Source organism: Macaca mulatta, chromosome 10 (assembly GCF_049350105.2).
Source record: "Macaca mulatta isolate MMU2019108-1 chromosome 10, T2T-MMU8v2.0, whole genome shotgun sequence".
Classification (NCBI taxonomy): domain Eukaryota; kingdom Metazoa; phylum Chordata; class Mammalia; order Primates; family Cercopithecidae; genus Macaca; species Macaca mulatta.
This window is the reverse complement of record NC_133415.1, coordinates 65,746,086-65,762,495: the sequence shown is the minus strand read 5'-3', so window position 1 is coordinate 65,762,495 and position 16,410 is coordinate 65,746,086. Positions and strand designations below refer to the sequence as shown.

Here is a 16,410-nt window from a genome sequence, read left to right as displayed (position 1 = left end):
GTGTTTTTGGTGGTCCTACATGCACTCATTTTGCTTCAGTATACACGCAGAAGTGTGAAACTGCTGGATCCAAAGATATGGATGTGTTTAGCTTTAGGAAACTGTGCCAATCGGGTTTCCAAGGTAGTTGTACCAGTTTCCACTTCTGCCTGGAGTTAGTCATATTTAAAAACTAGAAACATTTCTTTCATATTGAAATAACTCTGGGATTTGAATAATTCAAAGGAGGCCTGGTATGGCTTGTAACAACCTGAACCATCTTCATTTTCAACAGAGAATTGTAAAATGCTATTTAAGGAGTATAATTTGTTCCCCTTGCTAATAGTAAAAGGGAAACGATTCACACAAAGACACAGAGAATAATGGAAGTCAGCATCCTTGAATCTCTCTTCCCTGTATTAAACTGTTACCTAATTTTAACAGCATGCTGGGGTCGTACATTGGATTCTGGAGCCAACATCCAGGGTGCACTGGGGTCTATTTGAGGGTGGAGGGCGGGAGAAGGGAGAGGAGCAGAAAGATAACTATTGGGTACTGGGTTTAATACCTGTGTGATGAAATCATCTGTCCAAGAAACCCCATGACATGGGTTTACCTATGTAACAAACCTTCACGTGTACTTTCGAACCTGAAATAAAAGGTTTTTTAAAAAGAAAAAAAAATTCTACTAAAAATGTGCAAATGTATGATACAATTGAATATTTGAATACAACTGAATATATTAAATATTAAGAAATTTTGACCAGGCACGGTGGCTCACACCTGTAATCCCAGCACTTTGGGAGGCCAAGGTTGGCGGATCACTTGAGATTAGGAGTTCGAGACCAACCCATGCAACATGGTGAGACCTTGTCTCTTTAAAAGAAAAAAAAAAAGAAAGAAAGAAAGAATTTTTTATTAAATTTTCATATGTGAAAAGAGCAGGGTGGTCAGGCACGGTGGCTCACGCCTGTAATCCCAGCACTTTGGGAGGCTGAGGCGAGCAGATCACAAGGTCAAGAAATCGAGACCATCCTGGCCAACATGGTGAAACCTCATCTCTAATAAAAATACAAAAATTAGCTGGGCTTGGTGGCACGCACCTGTAGTCCCAGCTACTCGGGAGGCTAAGGCAGGAGAATCACTTGAACCCGGGAGGCAGAGGTTGCAGTGAGTTGAGATCACACCACTGCACTCTGGACTGGCGACAGAGTGAGACTCAAGAAAAAAAGGAAAAAGAGTAGGGTGATTGTGGTGAAAAATAATTGTATCTTTTGGAGATACATGTGTAAATATCTAGAAATGAAATGATACAATGTCTGGGATTTGCTTCAGAATTATATGGGTGGAGGGGGATGTCACTGAGTGGGCTGTGGGGGGCAGGACCAGTCACCACTGATGGCAACTGGGGCTGGGCGATGGGCACTGTGGATTCACTCAACTCTGAACCATCTCTGTGTATCTTCAAAACTTTCCATGATAAAGTTATTTTTAAAAGTTACTCTTAAGAAAAGACATAAAAAATTGTGTCATCTATTTTAGAAAAATTTCCATCAAAATTGCCAAAATAAAATATGGCAATTGAGGAAGAAAAAAGTAAGAAAAAATGCAGGAAGTATAGTAATATATTTTATAATAATGTCAATCCAAAATATCATTTAAGAAGATTTTGCTACATGATACGAGTAGGGAGTGAGATTGTCAATTATCTGAAGTTGCCCATCTAGAAGTTATCAATAAGCTAATTTATGCACCATGAATTTGCCGGTAACCCACTGGGGGCAGAGCATCAGACACCCCGGGCCGGGCGGGGAGATCTAGGCGGTGCCTTCCTCGGCCTCCCAGCCTATGCCAGTGACCACACCACCGAATCTCTCTGGGTCTGTTTTCTGCTCTGAACAGTGGAGCTCATGATGGCATTAGAGCAACACCCATTTTATTGTATTGTGAGGAGTAAAGATCATAATGGACACAGGTGCTCTTGATTCATTTGGGAAAAAAGAGGGGCATGGGGCAGGGATTTGCTTGTGGAATAGTGTTCTGAGGGCAGGGAAAGCAGGTAGCTGTTTTTATGGGAGCTACCACATCTGACTACCCTAATCACAACCCTAATCCTGTAGGAGTTGAAAGAACAAGCTTTTAGGTTGGCTCCCAGCACTGCCCCTTGGGAGCCGTCTGCCATGGGCACTCTCTGCCATAGGCACTGTCTGTCGGTGCCCCAACGACACCTTCATCCTGGAAATCAGTGAGACCTCAAAGCCCTGTGGTGATAATCAAAAGGATCAATGTGTGGCCAAGGTGTGGAAGAGTGATTGGCTTGTAGGAAGCACTTAAGGCAGGTGCACAATCAACTTTGTGATTACTACTACAATAATGAAGCAGCTGGTTGTTTACTCGGATGTCCCATGGACCCCTTAAGTATTTCTGGAGCCAGGCCTATGTCTGCAAAATGATGAGTTGCTGCCCCAGAGAGCTGCAGCATCTTTCTGCTAAAACCATCATTGATTCACCTAACTAACCTAGCCAGAAACTTGGAATTTCAAGATGACCAACTAGACCTTTAGTAGTTCAGTGATTTTATAGTTCATGTCCAGGGTCACGTGTCACTGGGACACAAACCTCCATCCTCCTGTCCTGTGAGATGGCTACTCATCCTCAAGGTGGTAGAAAGGAGTGGCCGCTTTCCACTGTGTTGATGTTGTTAAGTCCTTGCATAAAGGGTAAGACTGGGAGGTCCCACAAAGGCAGCTTGGAAAATTTCTCTTCTCTCTGCGTTTGCCCCGGACACTTCAGTGCCTGCCTTCCTGACAGTGTGATACACTGGGTGATTCACCAGGTTCAGTCTGGGTGGAGGCGTGGAGGATCCTGCCTATCTTCTCAGACACGCGAAGTCCCAGGTTTTGTTTTCTGAGTCTTGGCGTCCCCAGCCAAAGTTCCTGGGTACTGGCTGCCACCCATGGGAGAGGGGAACACCCACCAGCTCCACCCCATAGGGCATTGCTAGGGCCTTAGTCACCTAGAAAAGCCCTCCATGTATTTGTCCAGTTAATGCAACAATAGAAGGGTTATGCCCAGCAACTTTGGTCTCCTCACTCTCTCACCCCAAGAAAGCCTCATCAAACCTTCGCCGTGAAAGCACAATGCCAGAAATGTGGCTGCGTGCCCAGCTCAGCCATGCTTGGGCTGCTCTTCATTCAAAAAAGCCTCTGGCAGCCTCTCCCGAAATCATTTGGGCTCAAGATGTCATTCCCTGGTCACACCTAGATTCTTAACTGCTTTGTTAAGATTTATGGAGAAAGGCTCCATTCTCTTATTTGCTTGGCAAATACTTCTTGGCTCCTGTTCAGAGGTGATTGCAGGAAGCACGCGGAAAAGTCAGATGTGGTCTCCGGAGCTGTTCTGGCAGTTTTCACAAGGCCCAGGGACAGGGTAGGGGTGCATGAGGCCGGGGTGAGTCGTTGGCCTGAAGATCTGAAGACATGGACAAGTCGAGGTACTGCTAATATCCCCTAGGGAGTCCTGAACTTCGTGCCACCTGGGGTCAGGCAACAGGGAGTGGTGGGGACTGTGGTAAACCAGAGAATGTGTGGCCTTTCTAGAGAGCAGCCACCCTCCTGAGTAGCTGACTGCCACCTTGTGGAAATAAGTGCCCAGCTGAACCAGATCTCTTGTTTTGTCAAGAGAAGCCAGGAATTTGGAGTTATTGTGAAATGTACAGGTATTTCATGTTGACAACTAATTTTTTTTAAAAATTATATACACACATGGAAAGATGCTCAATATCAGTAATCATTAGGGAAAAACATACCAAAACTACAATGAAGTACCACCTCACACCCATTAGGATGGCTATTCTTTTTTTAAAAAAGAAAATAACAAATGTTGGCGAGAATGTGGAGAAGCTGAAACACTTGTGCCTTGTCAGTAGGAATGTAAAACCATATAGCTACTGTGAAAAACAGTATGGCAGTTCCACAAAAAATTAAAAATAGAACTACCATACGATCCAGCAATTCCACTTCTGGGTATACTTCCCAAAGAACTGAAAGCAGGGATACTAACAGATATTTACACACCTCTCTTTGTAGCAGCATTATTCATAATAGCCAAACTGTACTGGGAAACCAAGTGTCCATCAATAAGTGAATGGATTAGCAAAATGTGATATATTTGAGTGTATACAATGAGACATTATTTAGCCTTAAAAAGGAAGGAAATTCTGACGTGTTACAATGTGGATGAGTCTGGAAGACATCACCCTAAGTGATATAAGCCGGTCACAAGAAGACAAATGCTGCGTGATTCCACTTCTATGAGGCATCTAGAATTGTCAAAGTCACAGAGACGGAAAATAGAATGGTGGTTGCTGAGAGCTGGGAGAGAAGAGAATGGAGAATTAGCATTTAACAGATACAGTTTCTGTTTTGCAAGATAAAAAGAGTTCTGGAGATGGATGGTGGTGATGGTTGTACACTATGAATGTATTTAATGCCACTCAACTATACACTTAAAATGGATAAAATGGCAAATTCTATGTTACGTGTATTTTACCACAATAAAAAAAAATGGGAACAAAATTGTAAGTACAGCACAATTTAAACACAATTTGTCTTTGGGTCCTGTGGGGTCCGAGGCTGCTAGCTTGTCCCCTCTGCCATACTGGTCTTCTGCGAGGGCCAATGCCCTCCACATTCTGGCCTAACTCCACTCTGTGTAGTCTTGGGAGCTGGACACACCTTGGTTTGAATCCTGGCTCTGCTCCTTAGTAGTCATGAGATGCTGAATTCTTCTCTAGCAATGGGTCGGGGATGATAAAAGCTTTGTCTCTGAGTATATTTGTTTCCTACCAGAAGGCTCTGAAGGAAACAAATCCAAATCCACTGGATTCACAAACCTGGACAGAGCATCCATTGCCAATGTGAATAAACTCTGTGTGAAACTAAAGCGGAGCTCGGCTCCTGGCTGTGAGAACGAGCTCCCAGCACACTGATTTGAAGTGGTACTTCAGAACTACAAACTCTCTTTGACCTCGTGCTTAACATTTTAAGAGGAGGGCAGCAAAATCGCCAACGTATGCTGAGAGCAAGTGTTCACGTGCACCCAGCCAAACATTGTGAAGAAAAGGAGTAGGGAGAGGATATATTCACAAAACAATTTTTTTAAGAGACAGGTCTTACTCTGTCACCAGGCTGGAGTGTGATGGTGCAATCATGGCTCACTGCAGCCTCGAACTCCTGGGCTCCAGCAATCCTCCCACCTCAGCCTCCCGAGTAGCTAAGACTATCGGCATGTGCTACCATGCTTGGCTAATTTGAAAATATATACAGATTATACAGATAGGGTCTCACTATGTTGCTCAGGCTGGTCTTGAACTCCCAGCTTGAAGTAATCCTCCTGCCTTGGCCTCCCAAAGTGCTGGGATTTAAGGTGTGGGCAAACACACCCAACCATTTTTTAAGTAATGTAATTTCCCCCACGATTTCCCTGTAGAGTTTGAAATTTTTATTGTCGTCTGTTTTGTCTGAGGGATTCCAATGGACTTGCTTTTTCTTGCAGTATAAAACATAGCAAAAGTAAATTAGGATTTTTGAGTTATATTCTTAAAATGTAGCACTTTTCCTTGGGCAGGTACTAGAGATATGAAAACAAATAAACTGTGCCAGGCCCCTGTCCGCAAGGAGCCCACATTGTAGAGGAGAAGACAGAGTGTGGTTAAGTGTAGTTTGCTAATTTCTGAGTGTGAAAGTTGATTATACAAATTGGGTCATTTTTGTCATACCCAACAAAAACAGAGTTGAGAAGCCAGAAGGGAAAAGCACTTGGGGCATATAGTATTGCTCCAAAAATTTAATTCTCTACCAGTCCAGCAGCTAAAGCTACCTGTGGTAACCCAAGACCAGCTTTACCCAATAGCTGCTGAAACAAGACCAGCCTTGAACCGGCTTTACCCAGTAGCTGCTACAACTCAAAGACTAATTTTACGCAGGCCTGTGACTCACCAATTGGAACTTGCCAGCTCCCAAAAACTTTACTAATACCCATGAACTTTCTTTCAAGACCACAGGTAACATTTCTTTTTAAAAATAAAACCCCCAACTCTCTCTTTGTTCTTCAGACACACCAAAGAGTACCTAGTCTATGTGTATGCCCCAAATTGCAATTCTCGTATCCCAAAAAAAACGTTAAATTTAGAGACTCATCTCTACATTTGTATATAGACTTTGACATGGGCAAGAGGGTGCAACAAGAGTACCACGCCGGGTGCAGTGGCTCATGCCTGTAATCCCAGCCCTTTGGGAGGCTGAGGTAGGTGGATCACCTGAGGTCAGGAGTTCAAGATCTGCCTGGCCAACATGGTGAAACCCTGTCTCTACTAAAAATACAAAAATTAGCTGGGTGTGGTGGCACATGCCTGCAATCCCAGCTACTCAGAAGGCTGAGGCAGGAGAATCACTTGAACCCAAGAGATGGAGTTTGCAGCCGAGATAGTGCCACTGCACTCTAGCCTGGGAGACAGAGTGAGACTCCGTCTCTAAAAAAGAAGGAGAAAAAAAATACACCAAGAGTACCTAGGATAGGTAAGCAACCCAGCTAGATAGGAGAGGCCAGGGAAGTGGCCTACCAGAGAGGAGACCAGAGTTAAAAAATAAGGGTGACCAGAAAAATAAGAGTTAGCCAGAGAGTAACTGGGAGTGGGGAGATGGAGGAGCCCACAGAGGTGGAGCTCACCTGTGTGCCTGTGATGTAAGGCCTAGAATTTGGCTCAATATTAAGTGCTGCTTTGACATCTGGTCAAACTGAGAGAGCCTGGAATGCTCTAACCACAAATTCCCCTCCCTTCTGCTCTCCTGGATAAGATCCCCTAGCCAAACATGGTGCAGTTCCTGCTTATCTCTGACCAGTGGATGTCAGTCCATTCCCTGTCAGCCCGAGAAATTACTCAGACAAGCCCATCACATTCTCCCGCAGGAACCAGGAATCACCCTACCCTTTTGATAGCACAAAGCCTGACTCCAGACCCTGGCTGTTCACTCTGTTCCCAAGCGCAGCCCCTGTGGCCCTACATGCTTTGCTGTGTTCTGACCCAGAATGTGAGTTATAAACTGCTGCCATCTCCTCCGTCCAGTGTGAGGTGTCCTGTGTTTGGCCATTCCCATAACCCTGGGACAGGAATCCCTTTCTCACCCGCAGGATGAATAGGAGGTGATTGAAACAATCCCTGTAAGGGATCTGTGTGCAAAGCCATCAGTTGGCATTGCTCAAGGATCCACTGAGGTTGGGAGCAACAAGATGGCTGCTAAGGAAGAGGTCAGAGACCAGCCCCTGGAGTTTTAAATAGATGGTTCTGGCCAGTGTGTGGGCTGGGTTTGAAGGGGATGAGACTAGAAGGAGCAAGTCTGATTAGGGAGTGACTGCAGGTGCCCAGGTTAAGAGATGACAGCACCTCAGCTAGGACCAGAAATGCAGGGGTAGAGAGAGAAGGCGAGCCTTGGAAGGTGTTTATAATGCAGAAAATGTAATCGGGGGCCCCATTTATTCAAAAGACAGCAAATATGTGTTGAATACATTAGTGCATGCATGAATATTAATTGAGCTCTTATTGGGCCTAGGAGAACTGCAAGGTAAGGTTGGGCAGAGTGGGCGCTTCCCAAAGGCGCCAGCAATGGGGGCGAGGGCTGTAGGGTCCACTCTGTTGACCAAGTGTAATACACAGGCTTGCAGAGGGCAACATGGAGACCTAAGACAAAGATACAGCCCCCCAGGTGCTGACCGATTAATAGATGTGAACCACAGCTACGATTGCATGCTAAATTGCTGATTCCGGCCAGGTGGGCAGAAGAGTTCTGAATAGGCTGATGCCATTTCTCTCCATGTTCTCCTGTAAGATAAGAGCTGGGCTTCTTGAACCAAAAAAGTTTTATTTCTTTCCTTGGGGGTAGGATTAACCTTCAACCTGTTGACTCAAGTGTGGATTCACCAATAATCCAAATTAAAAACTTTAAAAAGTCAAGGCCTGTTACCAAGGTCCTCTGTAGTAGGATTTCAAGAAAAAATTTAGAAATATGAGAAACTCAATGTATTAAACACCAAAGGGCTTTATGTCAGTGGTTCTCAATCCTGGATGTGCATTAAAACATCTGGGGGCCCTTTTAAAATACTTAAACCTGGGCTGCATGCCCAGCGCTTTTGATTCGATTTGAGAGGGGCAGAGCTCGGGGATGTGTATTGATGTTATCATCCTTGGAACAGCTCAACAGCTCTAGAGGGCACCGTCTGCCAGATGTTAGCTCACACCCTGGCAGAAAATGCCATCATGAGAACAGCAGGCACCATTTTTCTGGACTTTTAAAATCATTAGCTTTCAGGCAAATACTGAGTAATCTCATTCACATGTAGAATCTATTTTTTAGTTTTTTTTATTAAATTTTTTCTTTTTTAAAAATTTATTTTATAAAAAAATATTAGTTTATACAAAAAAATTAAAATTTCCTTTTTTAGAGATGGGGTCTTGCTATGTTGCCCAGGCTTGAGTATGGTGGCTAGTCACAGGCCCAATCCCACTCCAAACAGCAAGGGAGTTTTGACTTGCTCCGTTTCCCACCTGGACTGGTTCACCCATCCTTAGGCAACCTCGTGGTCCCCTGTTCCCAGGAGGTCACCATAATGATGCCAAACTTAGTGCGGACACCCAGTCAGCATTGCACACTACAGCCCAGAACTCCCAGCCTCAAGCGATCCTCCTGCCTCAGCCTCCCAAGAAACTGGGACCACAGGCATGTGCCACTGCACCCAGCAACATGTGGAATCTAAGAAAGTTGATCTCATGGAAGTAGAGAGAATAGTGGTTACCAAAGCCTGGGGAGGGGAGGGGTGGTCAACCAGCACAAAGTTACAGTTAGACAAGAAGAATAAGTTCTGGTGTTCTACTACACAATAGAGTGACTATAACTATGAATAATAATCATGTATTATATATTTCAAGATAGCTAGGAGAGAGGATTTTGAATGTTATCACCACAAAGAAATAACAAATGCTTAAAGTATAAATGTATAAAGCATAAATGCTAATTATGCTAATATGATTATTATACAATGTACCCATGTATTAAAACATCACACTGTACCCCATAAATATGTACAATTATGTGTCAATTATAGATAAAATAAAACTAAAAAAATTCACTAACTTTCGTTACCTCATTTTATTCACACATCATACTAAATCAATGCTCAAAAGTCTTGTTCATGTTCAGACACAACAATCAAGATTTATAAGTATAGGGAAGCTTCGAGTTGAAAAAATTGATATCCAAGAAGATTCCATCTTGATTCGAACTTAGGTACATTATCAAGCATTTGAAGGGCTGGTTGTTATCTTTTCTGTCGCAGCTGAAAGCCCTGATAAATTAGTTAGGTTGACATCTTAAATTCTCATGACAAATTTTGTTTCATCTTCTCCCTGCCCCAAAGTAAGCCATAAAGCAAACTTTACAAGGGCCTAGAGGATTTTTGGCTGGGCACGGTGGCTCACGCCTGTAATCCCAGCACTTTGGAAGGCCAAGGCAGGCGAATCATAAGGTCAGGAGTTCAAGACCAGCCTGGCCAACACGGTGAAACCCTGTCTCTACTAAAAATACCAAAAAAATTAGCCAGGCATGGTGGTGCACACCTGTAATCTCAGCTACTTGGGGGACTGAGGCAGGGGAATTGCTTGAACCCGGAAGGCGGAGGTTGCAATGAGCCAAAATCACGCTACTGCATTCCAGCAGCCTGGGCAACAGAGCAAGACTCTGACTCAAAAAAAAAAAAAAGAAAAAGAAAAAAAAGGACTTAGAGAATTTTTCCCCCCTAATAAGTTTCCCAAAGGGTGTGGCAGAGTCTAGAGAAGCCTGCTTTTCATATGCTCCTTGGTTCAGCTGCCCGCTCCCCTGTGGCTTTTAGCAATTTCTTCTGTTTTCGCATCAGTGTAATTAGTAAAAGGCACCACATCCCTGAGGACAACACCCGCAAAAATATGAGACTCTACAGCAAGTACTTGCAAAACCTAGAAAAGACATGTATTCCTCCCCTAACATACTTCAATTCCAAAACAACTCATTAATTCATAATGCATGTGAGCAAACAGAGAAAATTATGCACTCCAAAGTGAAACCTGGCTAAAGACACACAATAAATATATTATATTTAAATACAAAACTAAAGATATGTACATGTGACATATATATGGATCCATACATATAGTGGGATTATTTATTTATAGTAGAATTCCCCAAACTTTCTCAGCTCACTGTGCCCTGAGCATCTCAGTAATTTTTCACAGCACCCCTAGGCCAACAAGAATACCCCAAACTTCCATTATTAGGTTCATACAACACAAGTATTTAGTAGCCATTGAAAAAATACACATAATTCCTAAAAAACTTACTTCTTCCTAAAATAAACATCCTTAAATAAGTTAAATATGAACGTGCTTACTGGGCACTCCACAACTTCTCAAAAACGGAGTCTGGTTGGAACTGACGCCTTCACTGCCTACACCACCACGGGCCTTCAATGGTACTTTTTTATTTTTTTGGCACAGCAAACACTGGAAAGTCAGCTTCACAAATATATAATATCATTAAAAGGAAGGAGCATGGTCTAATGATGAAATGTGAAATACGTCAAGCCATTCTCAACCTCTCCAAGGCTCAGTTTCCTCGCCCTGGAAAGGTAATAAAATAAATGCATGCCTTTTTTTTTTTTTTCTTCAGAGACAGAGTCTTGCTCTGTTGCCCAGGCTGGAGTACAGTAGGTGATCTCCACTCACTGCAACCTCCGCCTCCCGGATTCAAGCAATTCTCCTGCCTCAGTCTCTGGAGTAGCTAGGATTACATGTGCCCACTACCACGCCTGGCAGGGTTTTTGTATTTGTAGTAGAGACAGGGTTTCACCATGTTGGCCAGGCTGGTCTCAAGCTCCTGATCTTGTGATTCCCCCGCCTCGGCCTTCCAAAGTGCTGGGATTACAGGTGCGAACCACTGCAACTGGCCAATGCGTGCCTTCCCTGCTTGACTTAACGGTTGTGAAAAATGAGTGGGATAAAGCGTAAAAAATATCTCTCAAAACTATAATGCACTATAATAATAAACACTCTTTTTTTTGTTTTGTTTTTAACAAAAAGACAGAGTTTTGCTCTTGTTGCCCAGGCTGGAGTGCAATGGCATGATCTTAACTCACCGCAACCTCCGCCTCCTGGGTTCAAGCAATTCTCCTGCCTCAGCCTCCCAAGTAGCTAGAATTACAGGAATGCACCACCATGTCCGGCTAATTTTTTTGCATTTTTACTAGAGACGGGGTTTCTTCATGTTAGTCAGGCTGATCTCGAACTCCCGACCTCAGGTGGTCTGCCCGCCTCGGCCTCCCAAAGTGCTGGGATTACAGGCGTGAGCTACCGCGCCCGGCCAATAATAGACACTCTTATGTGTAGTAATAATTACTAAAAAGAATAAATTGGAAATGATCACAAGACAAATGGAGTTAAGAAATTAAATACTATGTATTTTGAAAATTATCATCATCTTTAAATCTTGCTACTCAGTATGCTCCCAGGACCAGCAGCAGTTGAGAGCTTGTTAGATGAGCCGAGATTGCGCCATTGCACTCCAGCCTGGGCAAAAAGAGTGAAACTCCGTCTGAAAAAAAGAAAGAAAGAAAGAAAGAAATGCAGATTCTCGGGCCTCATCCCAGACTTGCTGAGTCAACACCTGCATTTTAACAAGATGCCTAGGTGTTTATGTGCACATTAAACTTTAGGATGGGAGCTAAATGATAAGAACTTATGAACACAAAGGAGGAAACAACAGGCAGGAGTCTATTTGATGGGGGAGGGTGGGAGGAGGGAGAGGAGCAGAAAAGATAACTATTGGGTACTGGGCTTAATACCTGGGTAATGAAATAATGTGTACAACAAACAACCATGACACGTGCTTACCTATGTAACCTTCACATGTACCCCCAAACCTAAAATAAAAGTTAAAAAAAAAAACTTCAGGAAACACCAGTTCAATTTATTTACATTATTTTAAATTGGATTGTTACAGTAAACTTACTTCTTCCATCACAATATGGTAGAAATCAATAACATAGAGAAATCTTGGAAATATCCAAAGGTTTGGAAATTAAATAACACACTTCTAAATAACCCATAGATTAAAGAAGAAATCACAAGGGAAATTAGAAAAATATTGAAACTGAAAGAAAATTAAAACACAACATGTCAAAACAAATGGAATGGCGCTAAAATAATGCTTAGAGGAGTGCTTATAGCACTAAACACCTATATTTTAAAAGAAAAAAGGTCTCAAATCAATTACCTATGCTTCCACTTCAGGAACCCAGGAAAAGAAGAACAAATCGAACCCACACTAAATGGAAAGAGAAACTAGTAAAGATCAGAGCAGCTGGGCACAGTGGCTCACACCTGTAATTCCAGCAGTTTCGGAGGCCGAGGCAGGCGGATCATGAGGTCAAGCAATCGAGACCATCCTGGCCAACATGGTAAAACCCCATCTCTACTAAAAATACAAAAATTAGCTGGGTGTGGTGGTGCATGCCTGTAGTCCCACCTCCTCACGTGGCTGAGGCAGGGTGTGGTGGTGCACGCCTGTAGTCCCAGCTCCTCACGTGGCTGAGGTAGGAGAATCACTTGAGCCCTGGAGGCGGAGGTTGCGGTGAGCTGAGATTGCACCAGAGCCAAAATCAATAAAACAGAAAATAAAAACAATAGAAAAATCAATGAAACATAAAAATTTGGTTATTTGAAAAGTCAACAAAATTGTTAAATGTTTAGCTAGATTGACAAGAAAAAGAGAATGAAGATAATAAACTTCCAAAATAATCAAGATGAAGGAGGATACATCACTACATGCCCAACAGAAATCATAAGAATTAAAAAGGACTATTACAACTTTATGTCAATAAATTAAACAAGTTAGATGAACCAAATTCCTAGCCAGGAAACTACTAAAACTGACTCAAAATAGCATAAAATCTGAATGTGTTAACATCAGCTATTGTTAGTAATTTTTATCCATTCGGATTACTAATTTAAAATCTTCTCACAAGGAAATCCCAGGCCCAGATTTTTTCCCTGGAATTCCTTTGATGAATTCCCTGGTAAATTCTATCAAACATTTAATGAAAATGAACAGACTAGTACAATCCAACACAAATTCTATAAATAAGTGTTACAGAAAGGTAAAGAACAATTTCCAACTCTTTTTATTAAGCCAGTATTACCCTGATACCAAAGCTAAAGACATCATAAGAAAAGAAGACTATGGGCCAGGTGCAGTGGCTCATGCCTGCAATTACAGGACTTTGGGAGGTCAAGGTGGTTGGATCACTTGAGGCCAGAAATTTGAAACCAATCTGGCCAACATGGCAAAACCATGTCTCATCTCTACTAAAAATACAAAAATAATAAAATTTAAAAAATTAGCTGGGCGTGGTGGCACATGCCTATAATCTCAGCTACTTGGGAGGCTGAGGCATGAGAATCATGTTGAACCCGGGAAGTGGAGGTTGCAGTGAGCTGAGAGCATGGCTCTGCACTCCAGCCTGGATGACAGAGCAAGACTCTGTCTCAAAAAAAAAAGAAAAGAAGACTGAACAAATAGCTCTCATGAACACAGATGCAAAATCCTTAACAAAATATTAGCAAATGAAACCCAAGAACATATAAAAAGAAATTGTGGTGATTTCACAAATAACCACGAATACTTTGATACTGCTCCCTTTAAACTATGAATCCTAACTGTCCTCTTGATTGTGGGCTGAACTTAGTGGCTTATGTCTAACGAAAAGAATGCAGTGGAACTGGCAGTGTTAGGATCCCAAGGGTAGGTCACAAAACGCATTGTGGCTTTCTCTTTGCTCCTTCTCTTTTTCCCTTATTATCTCCGGGAAACGCAAATAATATGTAATTAGTCCACTCACACAGTCCTGCACCCTATCGAGAGGCAGACATGGCAATGTACTGAGCATCCTGCCAACACCCAGCAAGGAACTGAAGCCTCCTGCCAAGAGCCATGTGAGTGAGCCACACTGAAATTGCATCCTCCAGGCCCAAGCGATGCATCAGACTACTGCAGCCTTGGTTGACATCTTTTTTTCTTTTAAGCTCCTTTATTATTTTACGGAGGTGAAATGCATATAACGTAAGTCAACCATTTTTTTAAAGTACATAATTTAGTGGCATTTAGCACGTTACAATGTTATGCAACCACCACTTCTTTCAAGTTCCAAAACATTTTCATGACTCTCCTCTCAAAAACAAACCCATGCCCATTAAACAGTCACTCCGCATTCTCCCCTCCCTCTAGTCCCTGGCAACCATCAATCTGTCTTCATGAATTTACCCATTCATGAAGATATTTTATATAAATAGAATTATATAATATGTGACCTTCTATGTCTGACCTTTGTAAGTAGGCACACTGTTTTTGAGGCTCATCCACATGGTAGCAGGTATCATCAGTACTTCATTCCTTTTCATGGCCGGATAGTATTCCATTGTGTGTATATGCCACGTTTTGTTTATCCATTAATCAGTTGATGTACATTTGGGTTGGTTCTATCTTTTGGCTATTGTGAATAGTGCTGCTATGAACACTTGTGTATACATATTTATGTAACTGTGTTTAATTCTATTGGGTATATAGCTATGAGTGAAATTGTCAGGTAATGTGGTAATCCCATGTTTTACTTCCGGCCAAATTGCCAAACTGTTTCTCACACCAGCTTCATCATTTTACATTCCCACCAGCACTATATGAGAGTTCCAATTTCTCCACTTCCTCACCAATATTTGTTATTTTCCTTTTTATTTTTAAAAATATGGCCATACTAGTGGGAATAGAGTCTCATTGTGGTTTTGATTTGCATTTCCCTGATGATTAATGATGTTGAGTATCTTTCCAAATGCTTATTTGCCATTCGTATATCCTCTTCGAAGAAATGTCCTTTGCTTATTTTTGAATTTGGTTGTTTCTTACGATATTGTTGAGTTTCAGGAGTTCTCCATGTATTTTTGATATTAATTCCTTATCAAATATGTAATTTAGGTCGGGCATGGTGGCTAATGCCTATAATCCCAGCACTTCGGGAGACCGAGGCAGGCGGATCACTTGAGGCCTGGAGTTTGACACCAGCCTGGCCAACATGGTGAAACTCTGTCTCTACTAAAAATACAAAAATTAGTTGGGCTTGGTGGCGCATGCCTGTCATCCCAGCCACCCAGGAGGCTGAGGCAGGAGAATCGCTTGAACCTGGGAGGCAGAGGTTGCAGCGACCCAAGATTGTGCCACTGCACTCCAGCCTACTTGACAGAGTGAGACCCCATCTGAAAAAAATAATAATAATAAAATAAAAATAAAAAATAAAAAAAGTCTGTGTCTGACACTGGCATGTAAAGTGGAAAGCAAGAGTGAGAAATTATACTGAAAACAGGGGAAATCGAATTAAAGTCCTACGTATGGAAGCCCCCTGACAGTTCAGTCCTCTTTCTACCCCCTTGTGAAGAAACAGTGCACAGTCTCATTTATTCCCAGGGAGAGGGAAAAAGTGCAGACAAACCAGGGAATTCTTCTCTAGCAAAAAGTTGAGTGGCTGGAGAAAGCCAAGGCTTCTGGCATGCGGCGCCCTGCAGCAGAGCTCTCCTCGTTTGAGCACCCGCAGCATCTGCAGCCTATAGCCTCTAGATTGAAATCTTTTTTTTTTTTAAATATCCCCCGAGGGTTACACCATTCCTGGAGGCACTGCAATACCAGGTGGATGTGTGCAGTCGATGGAGCAAGCTCCTATTCCATCTCCCTGCTCAAAAAATCCATTTACTGTATTGTCCTCAGATAGAGGATATATCAGCATATTAAACTGGTAAGAACAGATTCTACACATGATCTTAGCCAAAAGACCAAGAAGCGATCTAGAGAGAAATCTTATCAGTAAGCCCTGGACAAACCGCCTTCTTCCACCTATCCCCAGGAAACAGACCTTCCTACACAGAAGCATAGGAAATCCACACCGATCACAGAATTATTTCCATAACAGACAGGGAGGACTCACCAGACGTATCATGAAACCAGCAGCGTGGAAGAGAAGTCAAAGGAAACAAACAGGAAAACTGATGCAGGTTGAATATCCCTTAACAGAAATGCTTGGGACCGGAAGTGCTTTGGATTCAGATTTTTTTGAGTTTTGGAATATTGCATATACACCATGAGATACCTTGGAGATCAAATCCAAGCCTAAACATAAAATTCACTTATGTTTCAGACACATTTTATACATAGAGCCTGAAGGTAATTTTATACAATATTTTAATAACTTTTGCATAAAATTAAGTTTGTGTGCATTGAACCATCAGAAGCAAAGATGCCACTTTCTCAG

General features: G+C 42.4%; 1 non-coding gene across 1 annotated transcript; it reads right to left on the bottom strand.

The window, feature by feature from the left end:
• Window positions 1-15,754: 15,754 nt before the first annotated feature.
• On the bottom strand, window positions 15,755-15,946 carry LOC114670712 (U2 spliceosomal RNA). Its single transcript, XR_003720405.1, has one exon. It is a non-coding gene; the product is annotated as a U2 spliceosomal RNA (small nuclear RNA).
• Window positions 15,947-16,410: the final 464 nt, after the last annotated feature.